At 49.8% G+C, this 24371-nt stretch overlaps 1 long non-coding RNA gene across 1 annotated transcript; it reads left to right on the forward strand.

Annotated features, from left to right (window-relative positions):
- The first annotated feature begins 7772 nt into the window (after nt 1–7772).
- On the forward strand, nt 7773–11017 carry LOC123577534. Its single transcript, XR_006701904.1, has 4 exons — nt 7773–8003; nt 8598–8788; nt 9981–10183; nt 10858–11017. It is a non-coding gene; the product is annotated as an uncharacterized LOC123577534 (long non-coding RNA).
- The last annotated feature ends 13354 nt before the right edge of the window (nt 11018–24371 follow it).

Genomic DNA, 24371 nt, shown 5'->3' on the forward strand with positions numbered 1-24371 from the left:
GTCCTATTTTGTTCTTGGTTATGTGGTTAATCACTCACTGTAACTAATTTATAAATTGAACTTTATTTCAGGTATGCACCTATAGGAAAAAACACAGTATGTATAGGGTTCACTATCACATGCAGTTTCAGGCGCTCACGGAGGGTCTTGGGAGGCATCTCCCGCAGATAAGGGAGGCTTACTGTGTTGCTTTGTCATCTGTTACAGTAAAAATGTCACGAGGGCCATTGATCTTGGTATAAGTGACCTGTGAGCGCTCCATGGGGATTCACGGGGGAAGGTTCTCAGGTCTAGTATCTAAGCAACAAATAGGCGTGCGTCGAGTAACCGGTGGTCTTTCCCACTCCACATCGCCTCCTAGGAACTTAGAGACAAATATCTGGTCCCACCTCTAGCAAATGGAGAGATTTTCCCGGCCCCAAATTTGTGAGTTAGCCTCCCTCACTGGGCACAAGATGACTCTTCTAGTCTTGGTTTCCTTTCCCTTTTCTTCAGCTGTTTTTAACTGGTCTTGCCCTATTCTATGTCAGCGAGTGTGTGTGTGTGTGTGTGGGGGGGGGGGGTTGTGTACACATTTGTGTAGTTTGTGTGTTTCTTCAGCTTAGGAAACAAATACGGTCACAGTGCCTGCAATTTTCCAGCTCATTGCATAAGCACCATCTGCCCTCTGTTAGCAGAATGTCTGTCGTGAAGGCTCCCCCAGCCTCCCACCCATGTTGGTCTTTAACTGAAGTCTTTAAATGAAGAAGTGTAAGTTTCAGTCCTGCCTCCAATTTCCGGATTCGCAGAGAGAAATAACTGAGCCGTGTGCTGGGTTGTTGATGTAGCCACATGGTGTCTTGGTCCTTTGCAATCCACTCCTGTGTTCGAGATCCTTGCCGTGGTCCTGGGCACTCCACCATGGACCTCTCGTTTGCCCTTTCAATTCACCATCGTGGAAGCCATTTATTCTTGAAACACATCAGCCAGCGTACCTCCCATGCTGGGCCACCTGCCGACCCCCCAACAAAACTCCTGGGCTCTTGGAATGTACTTCTTGCCATTAGTCCAGGCAAAACCTCCCTTTTATGCTCTCCATGGTTCTTCTAGGGAATCCTAGAAGATTCTTATTAGAGGGCTTCAGCCAGAGTCATCCTATCAGATTTCTCTAACTTTTAATCCAAGAAGCAGTGTTTAGGGTCCTAATCCCAGTAGGTCCTGAGCTTTCATTTTTTATTATTTAAAAAAAAAATTTTAATGTTTATTTATTTTTGAGAGAGAGAGAGAGACAGAATGTGAGCAGGGGAGGGGCAGAGAGAGAGGGAGACACAGAATCCAAAGCAGGTTCCAGGCTCCGAGCTGTCAGCATAGAGCCCGACGCGGGGCTGGAACTCACAAACGGTGAGATCATGACCTGAGCCGAAGTCAGACGCCCAACCGACTGAGCCACCCAGGCGCCCTGGGTCCTGAGCTTTTAATGCAAATGAGTCCACACCCTCCCGAGGGCTGGGCATCCCCCAGGGCCCTTGATGCCCTCCCAGGTCAGTGTCCAGCTTACCTACTCTCTATTTTGTTTATCTCTGCTCTGCTCTAAGCTTTATTATTTCCTCTCTTCTGCTTGCTCTGGATTTAGTTTTCCCTTTTTCTGGTTTCTTAAGGTGAAAGGTTATATCATTGATTTGAAATCTTTCTTCTTTTTATACCCACGTATTTAGAACTGTAAATTTCTCTCTGAGTACTGTTCTCGCTGCCTGTCATGAATTTCGGTATGTCATACGTTTATTTTCATTCATCTCCAAGTATTTTTCAATTCCCAAATCCTACCAGTTGTTATTTCTTCTTTGACCCATTGGTTATTTAAACGTGTATTGTTTAATTTCCACATATTTGTGGATTTTTCAGATTTCCCTCTGGTATCAATTTCTAATTTTATTCATCGTGGCCAAGGAACGCATGATTCCAAACTTTTTAAACTTAAGGACATTTGTTCTGTGGTTTAACATAGAGCCTACCTTGGAGAATATTCCATGTGCACTTGAGAAGCATGAGTATTTCCGGTTGCAGGGGGAATGTTCTACTGATGCCTGTTTAGTCTAGTTGGTTCACAAAGTTCTATTTCCTTGCCGTTCTTCTGTCTAGTTTCTCTATCTGTTATTCAATTCCAGTTATTAAAGTGTCCAACTATTATCGTTCAACTATTTTCACCTTCTATTGTGCCAGTTTTGGCTTCATACATCTCGGGTGACTGGCCGTTGTGTGTATATATGTTTCTAATTGTCATATACATGATTTTCATGGTTTCCTTTGGTTTTTTGTACACGGTTCCTTTGATCTCTTTGAGCATGTTTAAAATTGTGGATAGGAAGTCTTGGTCTAGTATGTCTAACATCTCGGAATTCTCAGGAATGTTTCTACAAATCACTTCTTTTCCTGTGCGTGGACCACACTCTTTTGTCTCTGTGCATTCTCCACAGTTTTGTTGTTGTTGTTGTTGTTGAAAACCGGACATTTTGAATATTATAACGTACCAATTCTAGAAATTAGATTTTATCCTTCCTGGGGTGTATCGATGCAAAGTGTTATAGTTGTGGTTTCTTTAATGATTTTTCTGAGCTAACTTGGTAAAGCCTGTATTCTTTGTCATTTGTGATCACTTAAGACTCTTTTCCATTTGGGGATCAGGTAGAGATTGGATTCAGGCTTCTTTAGATGTCTGCAACAATGACAATAACAAAGAACCCCATGCCAGCAGGTGGGTTTTCTGTGTACATGGGGGGCACATCCTCCAGGCTCAGCCAAGCAGCTGATGAGTCCGCTTGAGCCTTTACTTGTCTCTTGGGCAGCACCTGAATGTCAGCCAGCAGTGGGAGCGTAGGGCCTCCTCAGCTCTCCCCTGAGCGTGCAGACAGCCCTGGGCGTGCATTGCCCTTCAAGATCCCCAAGAACATGTCAGAGCATTTCAGAGCCCTTATTTTCCAAAGCAACTCATTCCCCAGCCTTTCCTCCCCAAGTTTTTGGCTGGTCTACTGTTGTTTGTGCCGACTGTTATCCACTGCCCAGGCCGCAGGGACTGATACATTGGTCTTTAAATGTTCTTGACAAATGCCCGGTGGACAGCGGTGTCTGCACTGGGAGAGTTCTGAGTTAAGCAAGGTGAAGGCGGGCCCTTTGAAAGGTTCCAGGGGCCACCGGACGGGTCAAACAACCAACCACAATTCTTTGAGAAAAAGATCTATTTTTCTCCCTCAAGGTGCTGGTGCCTATACTGGTGATAGGGACCATTGCCTTCGAGGACACTGCTGAGTTGGGGAGTAGGGGCTGGGGCCAGGGTAAGTTAGACACCCCACACAGCTCTCTTACTGAGGTTTCGTTGTTTTTGTTTTTTTGTTTTTGTTTTTGTTTTTTTTTTTTTTGAGAGGGGGGTTCCAAATTTTTTTTAAGTGTCCCCCCTGTTGTTATATACTTTGGGTTAGTTTCCAGAATTCCAAAAGAGTTGATTCTGAGTTTTTTGCCAGGTACTTATTGCTTTTGTGGAGGGATAAGCTTTTGGAGTTCTCTGCCCTGCCATTTTCACCGATGTCCGTCTTGTACTTTGTAAGTGCCGACACTGGGCTAGGCAGTGGGGATGCCGAAATGCTTCAAACTGGCTTCTGACCTCTGGGAGTTCACAGTGCAACAGGGGAGCAAGATTCTAGTACATGACGTAATGAAGGTTGGTCCAAAATAGCTGCTCAACGACAATATTCCTACTCCCAGGGAAGGTCATGGAGGACAGAATTCTCTAGAGAGACAATGGTGTTCGTCCCAAATTGTTGTTACTAGTAGTTTCCCAGGCATCTCCTTGCCACCTCCCTTAGGCTTCTAAAAGCTACGCTCATAAGTGGAAGCTGCCGCTCTATCCCTTTGGGTACTTGTTTAGAGCAAGGGCAGTCCTCTCCTACCCAACTCAGAACTGATCTTTTCGAAGCTTCTCTCTTTACATTAGCTATTAATGGCAACCTGAGAACCTGGGACTTGGAGAGCATTGATTAGGCCTAGGCTGACTTGACCTCGTTTGGAAATAGATGGCCATCAGATGAATAAACACGCTGTTAGAGGCTCTGGTTAACTTGGAATGGCGATAGGCCACGACAGCATCCAAAGAACTGTCTCTCAGTGGCCAGTTGAGCTGTGCTGTCTTCCAGGCAATACTTTGTCAGCCCCAAATGCATCTATTTCATCAAAAATATTTTGTTATATACTAGAGAGTTTGGTAGAGACAAAATGCAGAATAAGTCAAGGTCCTTGGTCCTAAGGAAATTACAATCCTTAAAATGAACAGAAACTCTCTTTTCTGGGACTACACAATACCAAAATGCACCATGGAGAGCGCTAGTCAACTATTTGGACACATCCTTCCCTCCCTTGGCTCCTTCCTTTTCACTTTTTTTCCTCCTGCTTTTCCCTCCCTTCTTCCCTTCCTCTCTCCCACCCTTCCTTCCTTCCTTCCTCCCTTCCTTCCTCCCTTCCTTCCTTCCTCCTGCCTTCCTTCCTTCCTTCCTTCCTTCTTCCCTCCCTCCCACAGATATAAGGTGTGTTCACCACTGCCTACCAGTTAAGAATAAACCACTAATAAAAATAGACTTGGTTTCTGCCTTCATGGAATTCGCAGTCTGGTAATTGAGCCAGAGTAAAAAGTCAACCACAAACAACTAATTACCACTGATTCCAGGAACAATAGAGGCTTGTGACCTAATCTCAGGGGTCATGAATTGTATCCCCAAAGAAAGGATATCTAATGGGAGATAAAGAGGAGAAAATAGGAATGATCCAGGAGACGTAAGAGAATTATTCAGGAGGAATGACTAGGAGATGTGCAAAGGCCCTGAGACAGGAGGAAATCTGAGAATGGGGGGTGGAAAACAGGCCAGTGTGCTGGGCATGAAGGGGGAGAAGAGGCAATGGTACCAGATGCAAAAGGAGTAGAGCAGAAGCCAGGTCATCCGGGGTCTTGAGAGACTGAATTGGACCTTATCCTAAAAGCAATGGAAGCTGTCATCATTATAAAACCACTGTGTGTTGGGGGGGGGGGGCGTGTCTACACTTGTACTCTAAGACTCTAAGACTCAGGTGTCTGTCTCCTCAGCCAGGATAATTTAAGTGTATCCGTTTCCCTTGTATATGTCAGTCTGATCCTGCACCCTCACCACAGAGAAATAAAAACCTCAAACTTGACATGGCTAATATCTCAGTTGCTTGCCGTTTAAAATAATCTAAGATGAACTCTTTGGAATAAATATTTGGTCTTGTCTTTTCAGAATGTGATCTCGATTCATTCTGGAGTTTCCTCTTCTTCAGCCCTCCTCCCTGGGACTAAGTGTTCGCTGTTGTAATTGTCTGTGTGTGGTGGGGGGCTTCTGCCCCATCCTGGCATTGTGGGAGACGCAGACCTATGGGCATCTCCCCCTCTGCCACCCCTGGGTCCTCACCAAGCTCTCCAGAGATGTGTCCCATCCCATGGTCCCTGGTGGCTGGTACCTGTAAGTGAGGCTGGGCTTCCCATTCCTATACAGCCCACAACGGCCCCCCACCAAAGTGGGGAGTACTCAGTAGCTAGTACTCAGTCGCCTCCTTCTCCTCCCTTTCCTTGGTTGTGTGACCATGTGGTAAGTGAACCTCTTCAGAATTCATGGCAACTGTCAGACAGTTGTCCGTGCATTCTAATCCAGTAGCTGGAACACGTTATTCTCAGACACCCCATTCTCTCACCCCTGCTGGGGTCCCCATTTGGTCCTAGTTTGCCAAGGACTTTCCCAGTTTCCAAACTGAAAGTGCTACGCCCGGGAAACCCTTTAGTCTCAGGCAGGTGGAGTTGACTGGTCATCCTACACCTGGTCCTCCTCATGGCCGGTGGCCGGAGGTCAGGCAATCGAGGTCAAGAGCACAGAGATGAACCCACCTCGACTAGATAAGGAAGCACCATTGCCCAACCCCAAGAGAGCCACGGGCTTTAATGTGGGGGTTCGTTCCACCTCGTGGAAATACAAAACAACCTCCTTGCTTGTATGTTTGCCAAGGAAGAAGTTATTCACTGCAGAAATGGATTTGATAAAAATAAATAAATAGAACACACGCTTTAAAGTGTAAGGATTAAGTAGCTAAGTCTTATGCTGAAGTCAGAAGGGAAACAAGAATCTTAGGTCATGTATCTAAGTTTACACAAATACCATCTAACTCTTATTTATTTGGTTAACACTTTGGAGCAGGGGAAAAAAAGTCAAATGTTATAGTTTCAGCATCAAAAACATATGTAAAGCAGCTCTTACTCTCCTGCGCAGTTGATGGAAACCGCCCCTTTGGAAGGGGCGCGGAAGAATGCCTTTGTGTTGCTGAGTTTTTATGTTCTTGACTTACCAGATCAAGGACAGATGTGAATGTATTTTTCGACTTCATAACCAACAGGGAGTATTGCAACTTAAAGCAGCTGGGGGAGAAAGCTGTGTATAATACAACGGTTCTTTCTGGAAACGGACTTATTTCAATGGAAAAACTGGGAGGCATCGAGGTGGACACTTTGACTCACTGGGAGAAATATGGGGGTGCATGGGGAGATCCTGGCGCTTCTCTGGTGTTATGGGAAGTCCCTTTTGTTACCTCAGGGGAAAGAGCCCTCTTCCAAAGAATGCCCAGCTGTCTTTTCTGTCTGAGGCCCCAACCTGGCCACAGTGCCATTTGGGGGCGGGGCCTGGGTGGGGGTTTACTTACCAGGTGCCGAATGCTGTGCTAAGTGCTTTCCATGTGTTATCTCATTGGATTTTCAGAATCATCTTTTGTATGGTGGGTCCTCAGGCTCTTATCCCAAAATGCATGGGGCCTGATGTGTTTAACAATTAAGACTTTCTCCCCAGATTTTAGTAAAGAAAAAAATATGGGCATAGACCGTGTAATACCTAACACCCCTCTGTAGGTCTGCGTGGGCACCCCTTGATCAAACACATTTGTGTTTTCACCTTTGGTGTGATAAATCAAAGTTTTAAATTGCTTCACACGAACTCTGGTCAGACGTCGCCACTAAATGAGTTTTAGTGCTAACCATTTGAGGAAAAGGGAAAAGCTTTGTGTTTTCGGAGCTTTTTGGATTTCAGAAGGACAGAGAGGAGATTTGGACCTGTCCTACAATGCCCATGTAACAGATAAGGAAGCTGAGGTCAAGCACGTTCGTTCTCTGTACTTCACTCTCTTCTAATTTTATTTTATTTTTATGTTTTTTAACTTTATTTATTCTGAGAGAGACAGAGAGAGTGCAAGTGGGGAAGGGGAAGCGAGTGAGGGGGACAGAGGATCCAAAGCAGGCTCTGTGCTGACAGCAGAGAGCCTGATGTGGCGCTTGAACCCATGAACCATGGGATCATGACCCAAGCCGAAGTCAGACGCTTCACCGACCCAGCCACCGAGACGCCCCACCGACCCAGCCACCGAGACGCCCCATTGTCTTCTAATTTTAAACATTTGTCAATTAACTCCATGTCTTTTGGGTCAGTGCTCAGTCTTTTTAGCATTTGAGTTCAGCTGGTTCTGGCTGGGCCTCCTTCCTGAGCTCAAGGCTGACTGAGGGGACGGAGTTTCTAGTGCCCCATTGGGTTTCTCAACCGCAGGGTGACTTGGCACCCCCCTGCCTTTATTTAAATGATTTTTACAAAAATAAGATATCCAAGGACTCCCCTACCATGGCTTGGGAGTTCTAGAACATTCCATGTGGCTCTAGAACATTCCATGTCTCTTGAGCAGTCAGTGTTTCCAGGGCCGCAGGGAAGGGTCTCTGTCCATCCACACACAAGGACGTTGGCTCAATATGTAATAGCCATGAGCCAGAGTTGGTTCTAGGGAGAAAGAAATCAAAGGTGCTGGCAGAGCGGGCAGGTATTTTCCTGAGGGTGAGGTGCACACAGGTACACACAACAATGAAGCGTTTGTGGGCGAGGCCCAGGCCAACTCTACCAGCAAAGAGCCGATGGCCAGACTATGAGCCAGGTCCTCTCAACTGTGTGAGTGAGTGAGGGTGGGTGTCTCCCTGAGCAGGGTCCAAGCCAGTCCCCTTCTCAAAGGCAGAAGCATCCTTGATGATTTCCGCCCTCTTCCCCCTCCCTACTTCTGGCCAAGGGAAAGCAAGGGGTCCAAGCTGGAGAGGCCAAAGCCATGACGAAGTATGTGATGGGCTGGGGGAGGGGCCGCCCCCGTCCCTGCCGGTGACACTGTTCCACCGGCTGATGGACAACTAACGAGTTCTGCATAAATCACAATTAGGAGGGCTTGGAGACAGCAAACTGACTTCTGCCTCTCCAGGCAGATTGTGAATGTCTTTCAAGAGGGTGAGAGGGCCTTGCTCTTTATTCAGAGAGCCAGCCATCAAGAGTTGGGGATGGAACAGAACAGTGGGTCCCACTGTGGCAGATAGAAAAGTTCTGGCTGAGTGTAGAATTCTGCTGTGTGCTTGGCTCCCCTGCTGACCCAGCTAATGTTCTCACTTTCAAAGAACAGGTGGGAGTCTGACACGCTCTCTGAAAAGAGAGAGAGAGAGAAAGAAAGAAATCTTCCCTGAGGACTTTAAGAGTGACTTTTCTTCTTCTCTATTTCCGCAGGGACTTGGCCCACGTTCTTGCCCCGGGAGAAATTGCTCCCAAGAGCTGAGGGAGTGGAAAGAGAAGGACTCCTTAGACCCCCGGCCTCAGTTATCTTCATCTGTGAAATGTGAATAATGGCGACACCTACTGGAAATACTGCTGTGAGGAGTTCTTGTAAGGGCAAATGCCTGGAGTGTGGCAGGCACTCGGTAAATTAGTTACTATTTTATTAGTAGTAGTGTTGCTATGGTGGTGCCGGTGATGGTGATGATGATGGTGATGGTGATGTTGATGATGGGGATTTGGGTCAGAGTCCCCTCTTCTGGCCTTGGGTGCAGCCCCGACACTGCAGGTGATGCGACCCTTTGTCCCACCTAGTCCTGCCTACTCTGGGGCTCCCCTTGAAAATGAGCAGCTCTGGGATGAACTGGGCTTACACAGGCAATGACCTCCCCTCCCCAGCATCCCCTGGGGTCGGCTCCTCCTTCATCCACTTCAGGCCCGCTTGGCTCCCGGCTTCCTGGGCTAAGGGACAGTGCCAGAGGAGACAACAGTGGCAGTCTCCCCCAACAGTTCCTGGGTGCTGTTTTCTCACTGAGGTTTCTCGTGCTAGGGAAAGGAGGACACCCAACTACTCAAGTAGGCTCCCTGGGCAGGTTTGGTTGTGGCCCTTGCCCAGGTGCTCCTGACATCCTGACATGCCCAGTCACTATTCCCCAATACCCAGTCATGCTGGACCCGGTCATGCTTGCCTCTGATACCTCTCCCCATAAGCCTGGGAGGAAGGGCCTCCGATGCCCATTCCACAGATGAAGAAATAGAAGCCCAGAGAGGTTGAGTATCAAGCCTGAGCTCACGTAGCCAAGATGTGGACATGGCCTGGATTCAAGCTCAGGGCTGCCCTCCACGACCTGGTGTTCTCCTGGCCCTGCCTTATGCCCAGAGGCTCAGATCAACTGCCAGGGGAGCCGTGGTTTGCCACAGAATCCAGACAAGGCCTAAAACAGGAGCAAAGGGATACGGGCCATTTTGAAAAAAGAGCCCAAGGGAAAGGGACTGGAAATCCAGCTGCTAGGGGACTGACTGCAGCCTGTTTTCCAGAGATGAGATCTGAGCCCTCAGCCCACCTCTGGCCTGATGCAGGAGGGGTGGGGTAGAAGCACCATCCAAGTTCCCATCCAGCCTTGCGTGGCCCTTTGGGCTGGCTCCGGGGGAAGATCTTGCTGGAGACTTTGCTGGGAGACTCCCATGAATATGCTCAGGAAGGATATAATCACAGGAACTTTCCAGAAAACATGGGTTCCCACCATTACCCTCCAACCGCAGCCTTAGCTCCACTCTTGTGGGGGGCTATAAACCTGACCAAAAAGACAGGAGAATTTCGGGAATCTTTACCTGCAGGTAGTCATCAAATCCAGCCCCTGCAACAGTAGAAAACTGTGCTCCCACTCCAATGACTTCTGCAGCTGCCATTCTCCTGTTTCCTTTGCCTGGGATGTCCTCTAGGCAGGCTCCTCTATCTGGTGAACTCCCAGACCTTCTCCAAGACCCAGCTCCAATGGCACCCCCTCTGAGAGGCCAGCCTGGACCCTTCCAGGAACATGGTGAGTGCTTCCTCTGAGAACACACACTGGAGTTGTCAGTTTATTCATCCATCATCCTCAGTAGCAGCACAGTGCTTGGGATACAGTAGGTGCTCAATAAATGCAGGCGGAGCCAATACATTCATGAATAACAGCCCATTTAACACAGAACTTACGGAGAAAGGCCAGCCTGTTGTGGCACATCTCATCTGCAGGTTGATGGTAGTGGCCTTAAAAAAAGAAACAACCACAGCCAAGGCCTCCGCTTGCTTCTGAGACCTGGGTGGAGGCTGGGAGATTCGGCCCTGGTAGCCTTGTCTTTACTTCCCTCTTGTGGCCAAAAGTTACTGCTGCATCTGGAAAAGCCAGGGGTTTTTTTGAGGCTGGGGAGAGGGAGGTATTTTTGCCTCCTGGAGTTTTTTTAGGGTCCCCGAGTCACTCTGATCCAGTCCCAAATTTCCTGGATGTACCTGTGACCCTCCCTCCAGTGCCTTGAAAATGTGTTACAGTCATGACAGAGAGATAACCAGCAGGGTCTGACTGGCCTCCAAATGAGCATCTAAGAGACTCCAAGGGTCCATCAGCTCTGGCTTAAGACTGTTGGGTGCGTGGGTGTGGAAGGGAAAGATACGACAAAGTATGTGGTAGGTACCTGCCCTCAGACACCTAACAGTCTATTTGCGACACCTTTGCAGGAAGTGCAGGATGACACCATGTGACGCTGTATTCTAATAGAGAATCATAAAACTGTCTGCCAGCCTAACAGCCAAGCTGTGGAATCGGGCAGCCTCGCATGTACATCCCGGTCCCACCACTTCCTGCCTAGGTGACCTTGAACAAGTTACTTCATCACTCTGAATGTTTCCTCGTCTGCAAAACGGACCCACTAAGAGCTCCTCCTTCGCGGAGTCACGGTCACTGAGCGAGATGACGTGTGTCAAGACCTCAGCATGGGGCCCGGTGAGGAGTGATTCCCCTAAGTGTTAGCCGTTTTGGTTATAAGTAAGGTTTTTAATTGTCCAGTGCGGATAGAGAACAGGGTGGGGCGTACTAAAGAACGGGATAAACGCGTTCCTAATCATGACCTTCCTAAAGGTCCCAGTTTTCTTCTTAGAGCTCACCGCAATATGATATTTATTAACATGATAGTGCATCGTGGGCAAGATGACCCACAGGGCTACCTCGTTTTCAGGCTACTTGCAAGAGGTAGGCTATCAGTTGGCTCTAGCCAGAGTCAACTTGTTTCAATTTCTCCCTCCTCCACCCGCGGCAGACATCACTAATCAACCACGTCTCCCTCCCACACCCACGGGCAACATCACTAACCAATGACTTCTCCCTGGTAAACCCACGGAAGACATCCCTCCTATGACACGGCAGACATGACTAATCCATCATAGCCCTCTGTCACACAGAGCAAGTCTATAATCTCAGATTTCTCAGTATAGAGCTCCGGGCAGTTACAACAATTAAGCAGAGTGGGAAAATGGCATACAATCTAGTTAACCTTTTCGGGTCTTGACACGTGGATAGTTAAAGATGTAGAGAGGAAGGGGGCGGACACCTTAGCCAGAGGGAGTGAGGTAAGCTGAAATGTGAGTGAGAAGGCGGCTCTTCCAGGAAAAGGAAGTAAGTTAGAGAGAGGCTGCTTTATGGGGCCCCTTGGCTCTGGGCTGACTTGTAGCAGCGGGCAAAGGGAATCACTGAAGGTCGTTGGGCAGGTGTTATTTGGGGGGCAAGATCTGTCTGGCTGCTAGTGCCAGATGGTCCATAAAGGGGCCTGAGCCCTGAAGAGGGGTGAGGAGGGCTGGAACTCAGGACAAGGTGTGGAGGGAGATAAAGGCCAGGCATGCTGGACGGGAAGCTGTGGTAAGCTTGGTGAGTCCGGGCACATTAGAAATAGAAGGAAGTTGTGCCATCAAAGCTGCTTTCCTGGCCCTGAGCTCTACAGGCTGGGAGAATAATGGCACCTCCAGCAGGAAGGGGGGCTGGGGCCCAGAGAAGAGGATGTGCTTTGTTTCAGGCATTGGTGGTGCCTTTGGGACATCCAGCGGCGATTTCCTGTGGGCAGCTGGAAAGGGAAGGTTGGAACCAGGGCTGGAGCTGCAGATATTAGAGAGGAAGAGAGGAAAAGGTTAATGCTTTACAGGACCAGCCTCTCTTTTACTCAAAGCAGTTTGGGTAGGAAAAGAGAGTGTGCATTCAGGAAAAAGATGAACTGGGTGAAGGTCATGGCTTAATTAAGAGGCATTCGCTGCAATCCGGTTTTCCAAAAGATACTGCATATCTGGGTCAAGTGTCCTTTTCACAATATCACCTAAATTAGTAGGGAAAAAATGTTTTTTGGTAATAGGGAACAGTAAGTCTCATGCTCAGGACCCCTAATGTCCCTACTGCTAAGAAAGAAAGTGTATATTTAACTGAAATACCCAAGCAATCAGAAGAGAGGTCAGAGAGACAATTCCTTTATTAGGAAACTCCATTTCCTAATGCGTGATAAAGTCACTTGATCTCAAAGGTCAAACAGACCTGGATTTGGACCTCAGCTCCACACTTCCTAGCTGTGTGACCTTGGACAAGATACTTAACCTCTCTGAACCTTGGTTCCCTCCTTCATAAAGTGGAGCTAATAGAGTACCTAGTTCACAAAGCTGTGGTAGTAATCAAATGAAATGATGTATATAAAGGTTTAGTCCAGGACTCGACAAGTAATAAGCATTGAATGTTTGAGAGCTGTCCTTTTATCTTACCGTCTTTTTTTTAGGAACAGATTTTAAACAACCAGTGCATCTTTTCATGCCTGATGGGAATCCTGGGAAGCCCTCTGAGGGAGACAGAGAAACCCTACACTGATAATGCACCGGCCAAGCACATTTCTTTTGTGTAGGTCCGTCACATCACCCAGTAAGAGACAAAGTGGAAGAGGCTTCCGGAATTCTCCAGGAGATGAACACCCTACTGGCCACCTTTCGTGGGCTTGTGGGCTTGTGGCCCAGGTTGGGGCTAGAGGCCTCCACTGTCTGCAATCCTGTGTCCTTCCCCCTTTCCACCAGTGTTTCCATGACACAGGAGTTCCAAAGGTAATCACATGGACGTGTGTTAAAGCCCCCTTGACTCATCAGTGAGGATGCCCTACCAACCCAAAGGCGATGACCTTGAGCCAAGGCCAGTGAGCAGAAACGGGGCCCCTACTTGACCCCCGGCCTGTCCTTGAGGGAGACTTTGGAGAGTTCCTACCACCGATGGCCAGCAACGCATTAACAATCTAGAAGGTTCTGGAAGGTTCTGGTTCATAGGTGGAAGTTTGGGCCAGAAAGACAATTTGTTGTAGGAGGATTAAACTCGGACCATAATAGCAGTACCTAACATTTGCTGAGTAATTACTGAGGGCCAGGAACTGTTTTAAGTGTGCACCAACTCATTGCCTCTTCACCATGACCCGTGAGGGAATTTTACACATAGATCACTGAGGCCCGGGTATGTTAGCAAACGAACATCCACACTAAGTGGCAGACGAAAGGTTTGAACCCGGGAAGTCTGACTTACAGAGCCCGTACTGTGACCACTGTGCTACCGCTGTGTCCCAGGGCTGGGGTCCACACCTGAGGGACAGGAAGGGCCACAGCATGAAGCCTGGCCTGAGGAAAGACTTTGCGGCAAAGGCTGTTTACCCAGGCCCGAGCCCACCTCTGTGGAATGTTCTGCCTGGTGCCAGGCGCCCAGATAAAGAGCCTTTTTGTCAGATGTTCCCGGGGATGAGTCACCCTCAGGAAGCTGCTGGATTCTTCTAAGGGCCCCTGTTCTTTTATCTCCTTGTTCCTTTCCCGGGGATAAATAGGACACTGCGAGAATTTCTTTAATTCCTATATTTACTCATAGGTTCTTCTCATCCCCAAACAGTGTTTAATAGGAGAGGTAAAAAGTTCCCTGCTGCGCCATCCTCCCCCTCCGGGCACCGGAGGTGCTGGAGACACGGCCCCGGGACCTAACTGAGCGGCTGTCCCGGTCGGAAGCGTCACCCAGGGGCCCGACCGCTGTCCCCGCCTCTGCGTCCGCTCTAACGATGCTGCTGAAAAGCGCGAGGGCGGGAGCGGAGCAACAGAAAGCAGGAGATGCTCCCATGATCCCAGCTTCAGGGGAAGGAGCTAAGGGGTTCATTCCCGGCTGGGGGACGCCCGGCGAAACGTACTCTTAGGACATCCTCCCGCGGCCACGGACACGAAGGCGTGGTGGGGGATGCTAGGGCCTTAGGGCAAACCTCGGGCAGAAATGGTAGAGGACAGACGTGTGCAAATGTACCTCCGATCACAGGGCCCTCGGAGAGTAAGGCCACAGCGGCTTCATGCCGTCCTATCCCTGGGTCCACACAGAGTCCAACTCAGACACAGGAAGGCCGTGGCACGGACGACTGCAGCCCGCTCAGTTGATGATCCACTCATTTGTTCGACACGGGTTCACCTCACGGAGCACTTCCTCCGTCCAGGAGTCTCGCTGCAAGGTAGGGACGCAGAGCCAAACCGACAGAGTCGCCCAGAAGCCTGCTGTCTGGGGGGCAGGGAGGGGAGCAGACCTCAGGGTGCAGCCCCGAATATCCAGAAGTCCAGACATCCGAGAGGTCCTTCCCTGTTGGCACGACGGGGAAGACAGAGAGTGGTGAGGGGACCCCCACGTGGGCCTTGGGGGGAGGGAAGCGACAGCGGAGGTCCCTCGGCCTCCCCACGAAGCAAGCTGCCCGCCGGTTCTGAGCTCCGAGCCCCACCAGGCCACCCCCCCACCCCCCGCCCCCGCCCCTCCGCTCATCCTCAGGAGGTTCTGTTGCAGATGCGCCTGGTGGGACTGGCCCAGGTCGAAGGTGCAAAGCCATCCCTTCCCCCCTCCCCCGTTCCCACCACCCCCCAGCCCAACCGAACAGCCCTGGCCACAGGACGAGAGCGGACAGGGGGCACCTGGGTGCCTCCGCCTGGAGGGACAGCAGAACGTCGCATGTGACAAAGCCGGCAGGGCCCTCCGCGTAGCACCTGGCGCATCGCAGCCCACAACGAATGGTAGCTATTTGTGTAATAGCATTAGGCACGGTTTTTACCACCCTCCGATTCTCAGACATTTGGAGTGACGTTAGCGTCCGAAGATCTGGATTAGAGTCACGGCTGTCACCTCCTCACCATTCCTCATGTCCATCGGCGTCTTGCGCCTCTCTCCCCTTGTGGTGCGGGAAGGAATATCTGCTCTACTGTGTTGTGGGGATCAAATGAGACAACAGTGGGAAAGAGTTTTGTGAGTCAAGTCCAGTGTGGGTTGAGACGACCATGAACCGAGGGCACTCCGGGCTTCTGTCCCGTGTCTGCGGTGAACCCTCCGTGCCACCCAGAACCTCCTCCCTTCCTCTGAGGCCTTCCAGCCCCTCTTGGGAATGAAGGGTTTCCACCTGATTCCCCCATCTCCAGTGAGACTGTAAGTCTCTTGAGGACCAGACCCGTGTTCATATACAACTAAGAGCAGCCATTCACCACATTTAGGACATGCCAAGCATCTTGCAGACCTCATATCATGTTCTTCTCTCCAGATCCCTGCAAGGAAGGGACTGCTGTTATCTCCATTGTCTAGATGAGGAAACTGAGGCTTGAAGAGTTAAACACTTTGCCCAGGATCCAACAGCCAATGTCTGACTTTTTTTTTTTTTTTTTTACCAGAACCCACGGCACAGGCCTGAACCTAGATCGGTCTGACCCCAAGCCAAGCGCTGAGCCCCATACAATGTCAGGCCCAGGTGGGCACCCAGTACACTTATTTTAAAAAATTTTTTTTTTTTCAACGTTTATTTATTTTTGGGACAGAGAGAGACAGAGCATGAACGGGGGAGGGGCAGAGAGAGAGGGAGACACAGAATCGGAAACAGGCTCCAGGCTCTGAGCCATCAGCCCAGAGCCTGACGCGGGGCTCGAACTCACGGACCACGAGATCGTGACCTGGCTGAAGTCGGACGCTTAACCGACTGCGCCACCCAGGCGCCCCTCCCGGTACACTTATTTAGCTTGGTTACTTTTGATTTCTATTTTATCCCCACCCCACACCTATAAGAAAAGACACCAGGCGAGAATTCACTAATCTTCGCTCACAGCCCTCTTTAACCTTATGTGGGCCCTGAGTAATTCACACCGATAACCAGTACGGGCACCGCCTCTGTCCCAATGTAAGCAGCAGGTTTCTGAGCACCTGTGATGGCCAGGTCCTTCTGGAGAAGCTGGGACTATGGTAAGTGACCTAGAAGCCAACGTTCCTGTCCTCAAGGGGCGTGTGTTCTGGGGAGGACAGTGGGCAACAGATACAGAATGGCCAACAGTGAATAGAGCCATGGGGAGAATAAGTCCCCATAGGATAAGAAGAAGGATAAGTATAAATAAGGAATAAGAGAGCATGACGGAAGTTGGGTACTCTTCAAGCTGAATAGTTGGGGGGAAGGTGTCTCCACGTGACGTTTGAGCGGAGACCTGAAAAAATGAGGAAAGGAGCCACGCGGAGACTCGGGCGGGAGCGGTTCGAAGGGCACCCCAGGCAGAGTGACCAGCAGGCATCCCGACCCCAACAAGGGGCATGCTGGTGGCACATAGAGAAGAGCAAGCTGCTCGAGAGGCTGGCATGGGGCCGGCAAGGGGAAGCAAGGTCAGGTGAGGCCGAACCAGTGGACCGTGAAGGAGCCTGGGGGGGCTTGGTAGACTGCGAATGAGACCAGAAGCCACTGAGGCCTGTGGTAGGCTAACAGAGAAACGAAATCATTCTTGGTCTTCCCTGGTAGAGACCAGTGGTTCTTAACCGAGGACGATTTTGCCCCACCCTGGGGACATCTGGCAAAGTCCAGGGACATGTGCGGTCACCACCAATGGTGCGTGTGCCGCTGGCATCTAGTGGGTAGAGACCGGTGATAACGTTAAACATCCCCAGGTGCGCAGGACAGCCTCCCTCCCCACCGGCAAAGAAGTCTCTGACCTAAAATGTCAACGGTGCCAAGGCTGAGGAAGGTAGGTACAGACCCCAGCACGGGCGGTGTGCTCTTAGGAGGATGACAGGGGCTCACAGACGCCATATCCAAGTCCCTGGAGCCCCGGACGCCCCCATAGCAAACATCTCAGCACTACTGTTGGTATTTCCTTCTCCGCTCCAAGAACCACCTAATTGGGACACATTCCAGGACACTTCCTGCTCCTTGGCGCCTGCTGTGTGTCTAACCTGGGGATGATGAATTTTCTGTGCTCGGGGCCATCCGTATGTGTACGCAGCCCTGACGTTTTGTGTGCATCCTACATCCTGAAGTGTAATTTATTAGGCCTAATCCCTGTCTGGGGTAATGGTAAGTCCTCCCTGTAGAAATGCCGGGGAAGAGGATATTCCCCATTATTATTTCATTAGGACACCACTGGGTATTCCAGGAGTCCCCGAGTAGATATCGTGTGCTCCTCGGATGATTTAGACAAGACAGCCGGGGGCCTCGCTCCTGCCAGAACTCGGCACAAATATGCACAGATTTCCATTCGTGCATCTTAGTCTCCCTTCCTATTACTACGTTCCTTCTTTTCACATCATGCCTGTTTTGTTCTTCTGCACCGGGAGGAAACACAAACATTTTAAAGAAAGCGTCGGGCGTTTACTGCTTTCTCCACAATGTGAGTAGTCGATCCGAAAGTTGAATGTCAGCAGCCAAGATTTCTAACCTCAAAACCTGGGCCTCTAGTTTCCCTCTGCAATCAGCACTGATGGGGGCTGCTAAGGCAAGTTAGCATTTCATAAGTTGTCTTTCCACCTTTGGCCCAGCCTGTCTAAAGATACAGAGCGAGGGGAGAGACTCCTAGCCTCTACTTCCCTCAAGGATACTCAGCATTCTCTCAGTCATCTGGCTTTGCCCTTAACTCCCACCCTGCTTCTCATGTTCAGGGTCAGCTCTAACATACCCTGGGTGGTAGGTTTTAAGGTCGCTGGATTCTCATTCCCTAAGTCACGAAGGTAAATTGTTCTTTGCGGGTTCATTTCCACTCAGAGATACCTTCTTCGGGGTCCTTCTGTTTCCCGTCCTCTTGCGTGGAGTCTCCAATCGATTTGAGTTGGGATGGAATCGTGGGGCTCCCTTTTCCTAACACTGCAAAAGGGCTCCTGCCTTCCACAGGGTCACTCAGCTTGTGGCTTCGCTGATCACTTCAGGCAGCAGCTGGACCGGGAGTGGGCCAAGGGAGGGCTGCGACTCAAAACCTTGGGCTCCACCTAACTGCACACCTCAGGAACTGAGATCTTCGGGTAAGTCGTTTCCCGGCTCTGAGCCTCGGTCTCTTCATCTGGCAAGGGGGGATCACGGCACTTATTTCTTTGTGTTGTGGTCAGCAGAAAGTGAAACAATGCATATCAAAGCAGTTTGCAAACAGCAAGGGGGCAACTTGAATGTTATGATTCAATTCTAATACTGCAGCCCCCTTGTTCACAGGGGATAGGGTCCAAGGCCCCCAGTGGATGCCTGAGCCACAGATAATACGTACATACATACATACATACATACCTATGATGAAATTTATCATAAACTAGGCACAGTAAGTGATGAACGCCATTGGTAATAAAATAGAATTATAACAGTATGCTGTAATAGACGTTATGTGAGCGTGGTCTCCTCTCTTTCTCTCTCCAAATACCGTGTCGCCTGTCCTCACCCTTCTTCTCACGATGATGTGAGATGATAAAGTGCCTACAGGATGAGACGCCGAGAAGTGAATGGCCCGGGCACTGCGACGTAGCGGGAGGCTACTCTCGACCTTCTAATGATCCGTCAGGAGGAGGATCCTTCCCTGCTGGACCGGCATTGACCACAGGTGACAAACCGCAGAAAAGTGAACCGCCAGACAAGGGGAGACTATTCATGCCATTTTGCTGTAACTGACGGAATGAGAAGCGTTGGGTGATGTGAAAGGAACAGCTTCTCCTCTCGGGGTATGGTCAGAGTGCCCAGGGTTTGGTCTGTGCTGGGGTGAGTCTGTCATGCCAGTCGTTACCATTGTAGCTGAGTGGGTAAAGGGAGAAAGAAGGGGGCTGCATCGGGCAGGTTCAAGTTTCCACATTTGAACATCCTGATGGCCAGCCTTCCTGCGGGAGGAAAGCAGCTGATAATAGAGGACAACAAGAAGACCCTCTTCTTCCCCCTTTCACTTGACGTCCAGCAATGTGGTCATGGAGGAAAGTTCACACAGTAAGTTTTGAAGTCATTTCTGTCTGGCTCATCAATAGTTGCCTTATAAGAACTATTCCGTGCCTAAGAAGCATTGTAAGCCTTTCTAAGCTCCAAAGATTAGGGCGAAGCAGGGAGGGTGTTGGGAGGAAGACAGATAAACAACAGACTGGAGAGCATTCTCCATGCAGAGAAGTGGATTCTGTACTTTGGTTGGCTTAATCCCCAAATTGAAAGCAGCCCTGAGCATCGTTCTGAGAAAGGAGAGCCCAGATAAGAGAAAGCCCCTCCGCAAAGCCCCCTCATTGAGCTGTTTGTGGAAACGAGGATTGTGCCCTTCCCTGCAGCCAAAGGACAGAAAGACAAGCCCACGGAAGACAAATAGAGGGTGAGAGTTTCCTTGGGACAGCCCAGGGAAGCAGGAGACGGAGGAGCACAGGAGCAGTGGCCGCATGGATGATGCTCACGTGATCTGTCAAACCACCAACCCATCTTTCCTTCTCAGCCTGGGGATCACCAACTGCCTGTTTTCACACCACTGACAGCACGAGTGTTGGGCTCTTCAAAGACTGCGGGGCAGGACAGGCCAGCTTTGCTCCCAGTCCACTTGCAAAGGACCTTAATACGCACACGAGAAAGCCAACCCCTTTCTGGTGACAAACCTGGTTTCCAAGTCTAAGACCGCAGCCTTGTTCGGCAGAGGTAGGCGTTGGTTCCAAAGGAGGCCAAGTCTAGGCTTGAAGGCTGAAGATTGCCATCAGAGAGGCTAATGGGACATGGGATCTGAAGGTGCGTCCCAACACAATCAGTACGGCCTACGTGGAGTTGGTGGGTCATCCAAGAGAGCTGAGAGCCTCCAAGAGGACTGGGCTCCTTTGGAGGTGTTGGGGACTTAAAATAAGTCACATGAGCTTGTAGTCATACCTATGAAGACTGAACTACAGCATCTGCAGGTAGGACCCCGCAAGCTCCAGCTGTCAGGGGCGGGGATGTGACAAACCCAGCACAAAGCAAGACCCTGCAGAGTGGAGCTGGCAGGGAGAGGGCCTTCAAGGGCCATGGGAGTGGCTGGCCCAGTTGTGTTAAAAATCAAGAAAGAAGAGGAAGAGAGTAATAGAAGGGCGTGAGATGGCTCCTGACTGAAAGAAAGATGGCAGTTTTCCTGTGTGCTTCTGTCGAAGGCTGTGAAGAATGCCAGGAGATTTCCGACCAACCCAGGAGCCCAGCAGGGACACCAGGAAAGGGGGAGTGAGGTCTGCAGGTCTTGGTGGGTCCGCAGGAAAGTGACAACTGGATGCACCACTTCAAAGGCCCCATGGGGAAGCAGACCCCCAAGAAGCTGCCAGCTCCCTGTCCTCATTCCTCCAGGCTCTGTGAACACAAGGAGGGACACCCCCCCCCCCCGGAAAAGGATGTGGGAACCTCAGGGGGGCATGTCAGTTTTCAAGTGCTTACTGACTCAGTTCAGGGTCACTTGGGCTTCTATCTTCCTCCACCCACAGTCCCATGGTGAGGAAGGGTGTTGGGTCTGCACGCCTTTCCAGGACCTGAGATGTTCCCGGGAGCACAGCGTATGGGCAGGATGGGGAGAACCTGCTAGAAGATGCATCGGTCCATGCAGCTTGCCTGGGGAATCTGGAGAGAGGTGCAATGATGGAGAGTTACACAGTCTTACCTTGTTTCCCAGGTCCTCTGCGGCACCCCTCACATTCCTTTTCCCTGATGCAATTTTACCTGTCTTCACCTTTGGGGGGAAAAATAAAAGGAAGGAATATTTTAGGAAATATAAAATATTTTATTTTTAAAATTATTTTAAATGTTTTACTTATTTTTGAGACAGGGAGAGACAGAGCGTGAGCAGGGGAGGGGCAGTGAGAGAGAGCGAGACACAGAATCCGAAGCAGGCTCCAGGCTCTGAGCTGTCGGCACAGAGCCCGACACGGGGCTTGAACTCACAAACCGCGAGATCATGACCTGAGCTGAAGTCGGACACTCAACCCACTGAGCCACCCAGGCGCCCCGGAAATATAAAATATTTTAAAGCAGTTATCAACACCGCTGAAATGCACACTAAAATTTTTTTAAATTATATCAAAGTCACATGCACTCGTGATTTTTGAAAATAATAGCATTCAGTAGTGTTTAACGAAAAACAACCCTCCTCTGTCAAGCCCAGAGGCACCTTCTTAATTTTTAAACTGCCTCTATTTTTATTTCTTCTGGTGATTTCCTCCACGTCTCCAAAGATTCTGCTTCTACTACACTTCTTGCTTTGTCGGTGGCGCCCTTTGTCTCTCAACCATCTACTTGGGTAGATGAGGATTTAGGTCTCTCAAGCTCACCCCCCTCTCATTCTCCCTTCTTCCTAATAGAACTAAAGCACGGACTGACTTCCTCTGTTGGTCACCTCTGTCTACATAATGTATGCATCTGTGTGACTTTAAGATATATGCTATTTACATACACACACGTTTACGGATGTGTGGACTGTCGTGTCTTTCTTTCCTGCGTTACATCATTTCTGTTACCGTGGAGTCATCTACACAATCTCAAAATAGTTGAAAAACCTTGGATGGGTAGAATTAAGCAACACAGTTTCGTTGCTGTCCCATAGATAAGCAAAAAGGAGAGAATGAAATAGATGAAGAGCTGGCGTCCCCAGCCCTGGCCCAGACAAAGTGAAGGGATCAAGGTTCACCGTGATTTTGCCCACGTGCACATCTGCCAGGGGGCAGTCAAAGGCCAAGAGAAAGACCGGAAGCAGAAAACCCTAGAAGCAAATCAGCACAGGCTGTTGCTTCTTGCCTGCAGGGCCCCCTACCCCCCACAATCTTCCCTCTCCACCGGTCAGCTCCTGCTTTTTTCTTACCCACTCCAGGAACAGTCGCCCCCAGGAACAGTCACCCTCAGAAACATTTACCCCCAGGAACAATGACCACTCCTCTTGTAGCGGTTCCCACCTCTGTTCCTGCTTCCTGTCCTTCTTCAGCCGCTCATGGATTCATCAGATATTCACTGAACAACAAGCCTGTGCTTAGACACTGAGAACACAGGCATGTACAGGACAGAAAATTTCCCTGAACTCTGAGAAAGGGCTTGAGTGGCCTTTGAAAGGGACAGCCAACAAATAAATGAACTACATATTGTGAAAATTCCCTAAAGGATGTCAAGATAGAAAATAATAGACCTTCCCTTCTCGGAAAAGAAATGCCACTAGGCATTTAAACTGAGACCACAGAAGACAAAGGAGCCAGGCATGCAAAGAGAGGCCTGAAGGAAGGCTCAAAAAAAGGAAAGTGAATGTGCAAAGGCCCTGTGGCAGTGATGGGGAACAGGGTGTCTTTAAGGCACTGAGAGGAGGCTCTTCAGCTGCAGCTTGGCAGGCAAGGAGGAGAGTAGTCCAAAGTGAGGTTGCCAGAAGGCAAGGGCCAGACTTCTCAGGCCTGGCTGACCAAGTAAGGAATTTGGATATTAGTCTAAGTACAGTAGAAAGGCACTCAGAGATTTTAGCAGGAAAGAGACATGATTCCATTTTTGTGCTTTAACATGTCCTTTCTGGAGAATGGGCTGAAAACATGGGGGTTCCTCTGTCCTAGGTAGAGTCATGGACACCCCATCTTTCTTGGGGAAACGGGTCCATCTTCTTTCCAGATGGTATCATCTGTGGCCACCAAGTGGTTCAGGGATCTGGGAGAAAGGAACGTGTTTAACAGAAAAGCCGTTGAAACCGAAGTGCCTGCTTGGCCACGCTTAACATCACAAACGACAAAAGGTGCAGAGGCCGAGAGTGTCGTCACCCTGGGGAGTGGAGTCCGGCTGGGGAGAGAAACAGCAGAGTGATGGCATTCTTCTCGGGATTTCAGACCGGGAACCTGAAGACTGGAATTACAGCCACATGCATTTCAGTCCTCTATTAACATTTTTTTTTTTTTTTTATCACCTGAACTCTTTCCCGGTCTCCCTGGCTCCACAGCAGGGGTCCCCATGTGATTTCTGCAGAGATCCACCCCCACTTTCAGGGACTGGGTTTGAGGCCCAGCCCTTCCACTTTCAAAGCCTTTCCCCTGGTCATCAGAGAGTGTCTGGTTGGGGCTGGGCTCTGTGAAATCCTGACTCTCTCTTCTCACCCCGCCCCCTCTCTCTTCCTCTCCCTTCCCTCCACCCCTCTACTTTTTCCTGTCCTTTATACTGAGTTATCTGTTCAGAGCAAAGCCATCTCCCGGAACTGCGTGGATGGGATCTTGCCTCCCATCAAAGCCAAAGAACCTTTCTCCGGCTAGTGGTGTCCATCAAAACTTGAACTGCTACAGCATTTTGAGGCCACGCTTCCCTCCTTGGAGCTTGTAGGGGGAAGAGTCACTTGCGAGGGCCCAGCGTGGGCTGGATCAGCCCGAGGGGCCTGGTGGGTCAGGGGCAGCTGATTACAGCGAGGCTGGAAGGCACTTGTCTTGGTGAGCAAGGGCTCTAGGGCCTGACCGCCTTGGTTACACATTCTGGTTACATTTCTGATTAGTAGTTGGATGGATGGCAGGCTGATTAACCTCTCCCAGTCGTTTCTCAGCTGCTAAAGGCCACCCACATTCTTGGCACATGGCCCTCTTCCCTCATGCTCAAAGTCTGGTCTCTCTCACACTTGGAATCTCTCCTTTTTTTTCTTCTGTCTCCTCCTTTGACCCAGACAGGAGAAGTTCTCTGCTTTTAAGGACTCATTTCTTTAAGAAATGGGGCCCACCCAGATAACCCGAGATGATCTTTCAATTTCAAGGTCCATGCCCTTACTCATATCTGCAAAGTCCCTTTTGCCATATTAATGGGTTCCAGGTTCCAGGGAATTTGGGCTTGGGTATCTTTGGGGGCCGTTATTCTATTCTATTCTATTCTATTCTATTCTATTCTATTCTATTCACATTCCCTTAGAAACACAATTCAAGTTTTACATCTTCTAAAAAGTCCTGTTTGAGGGGCGCCTGGGTGGCTCAGTCGGTTAGACGTCTGACTTTGGCTCAGGTC

Source organism: Leopardus geoffroyi, chromosome D2, assembly GCF_018350155.1.
Source record: "Leopardus geoffroyi isolate Oge1 chromosome D2, O.geoffroyi_Oge1_pat1.0, whole genome shotgun sequence".
NCBI classification, from domain to species: Eukaryota; Metazoa; Chordata; class Mammalia; order Carnivora; family Felidae; genus Leopardus; species Leopardus geoffroyi.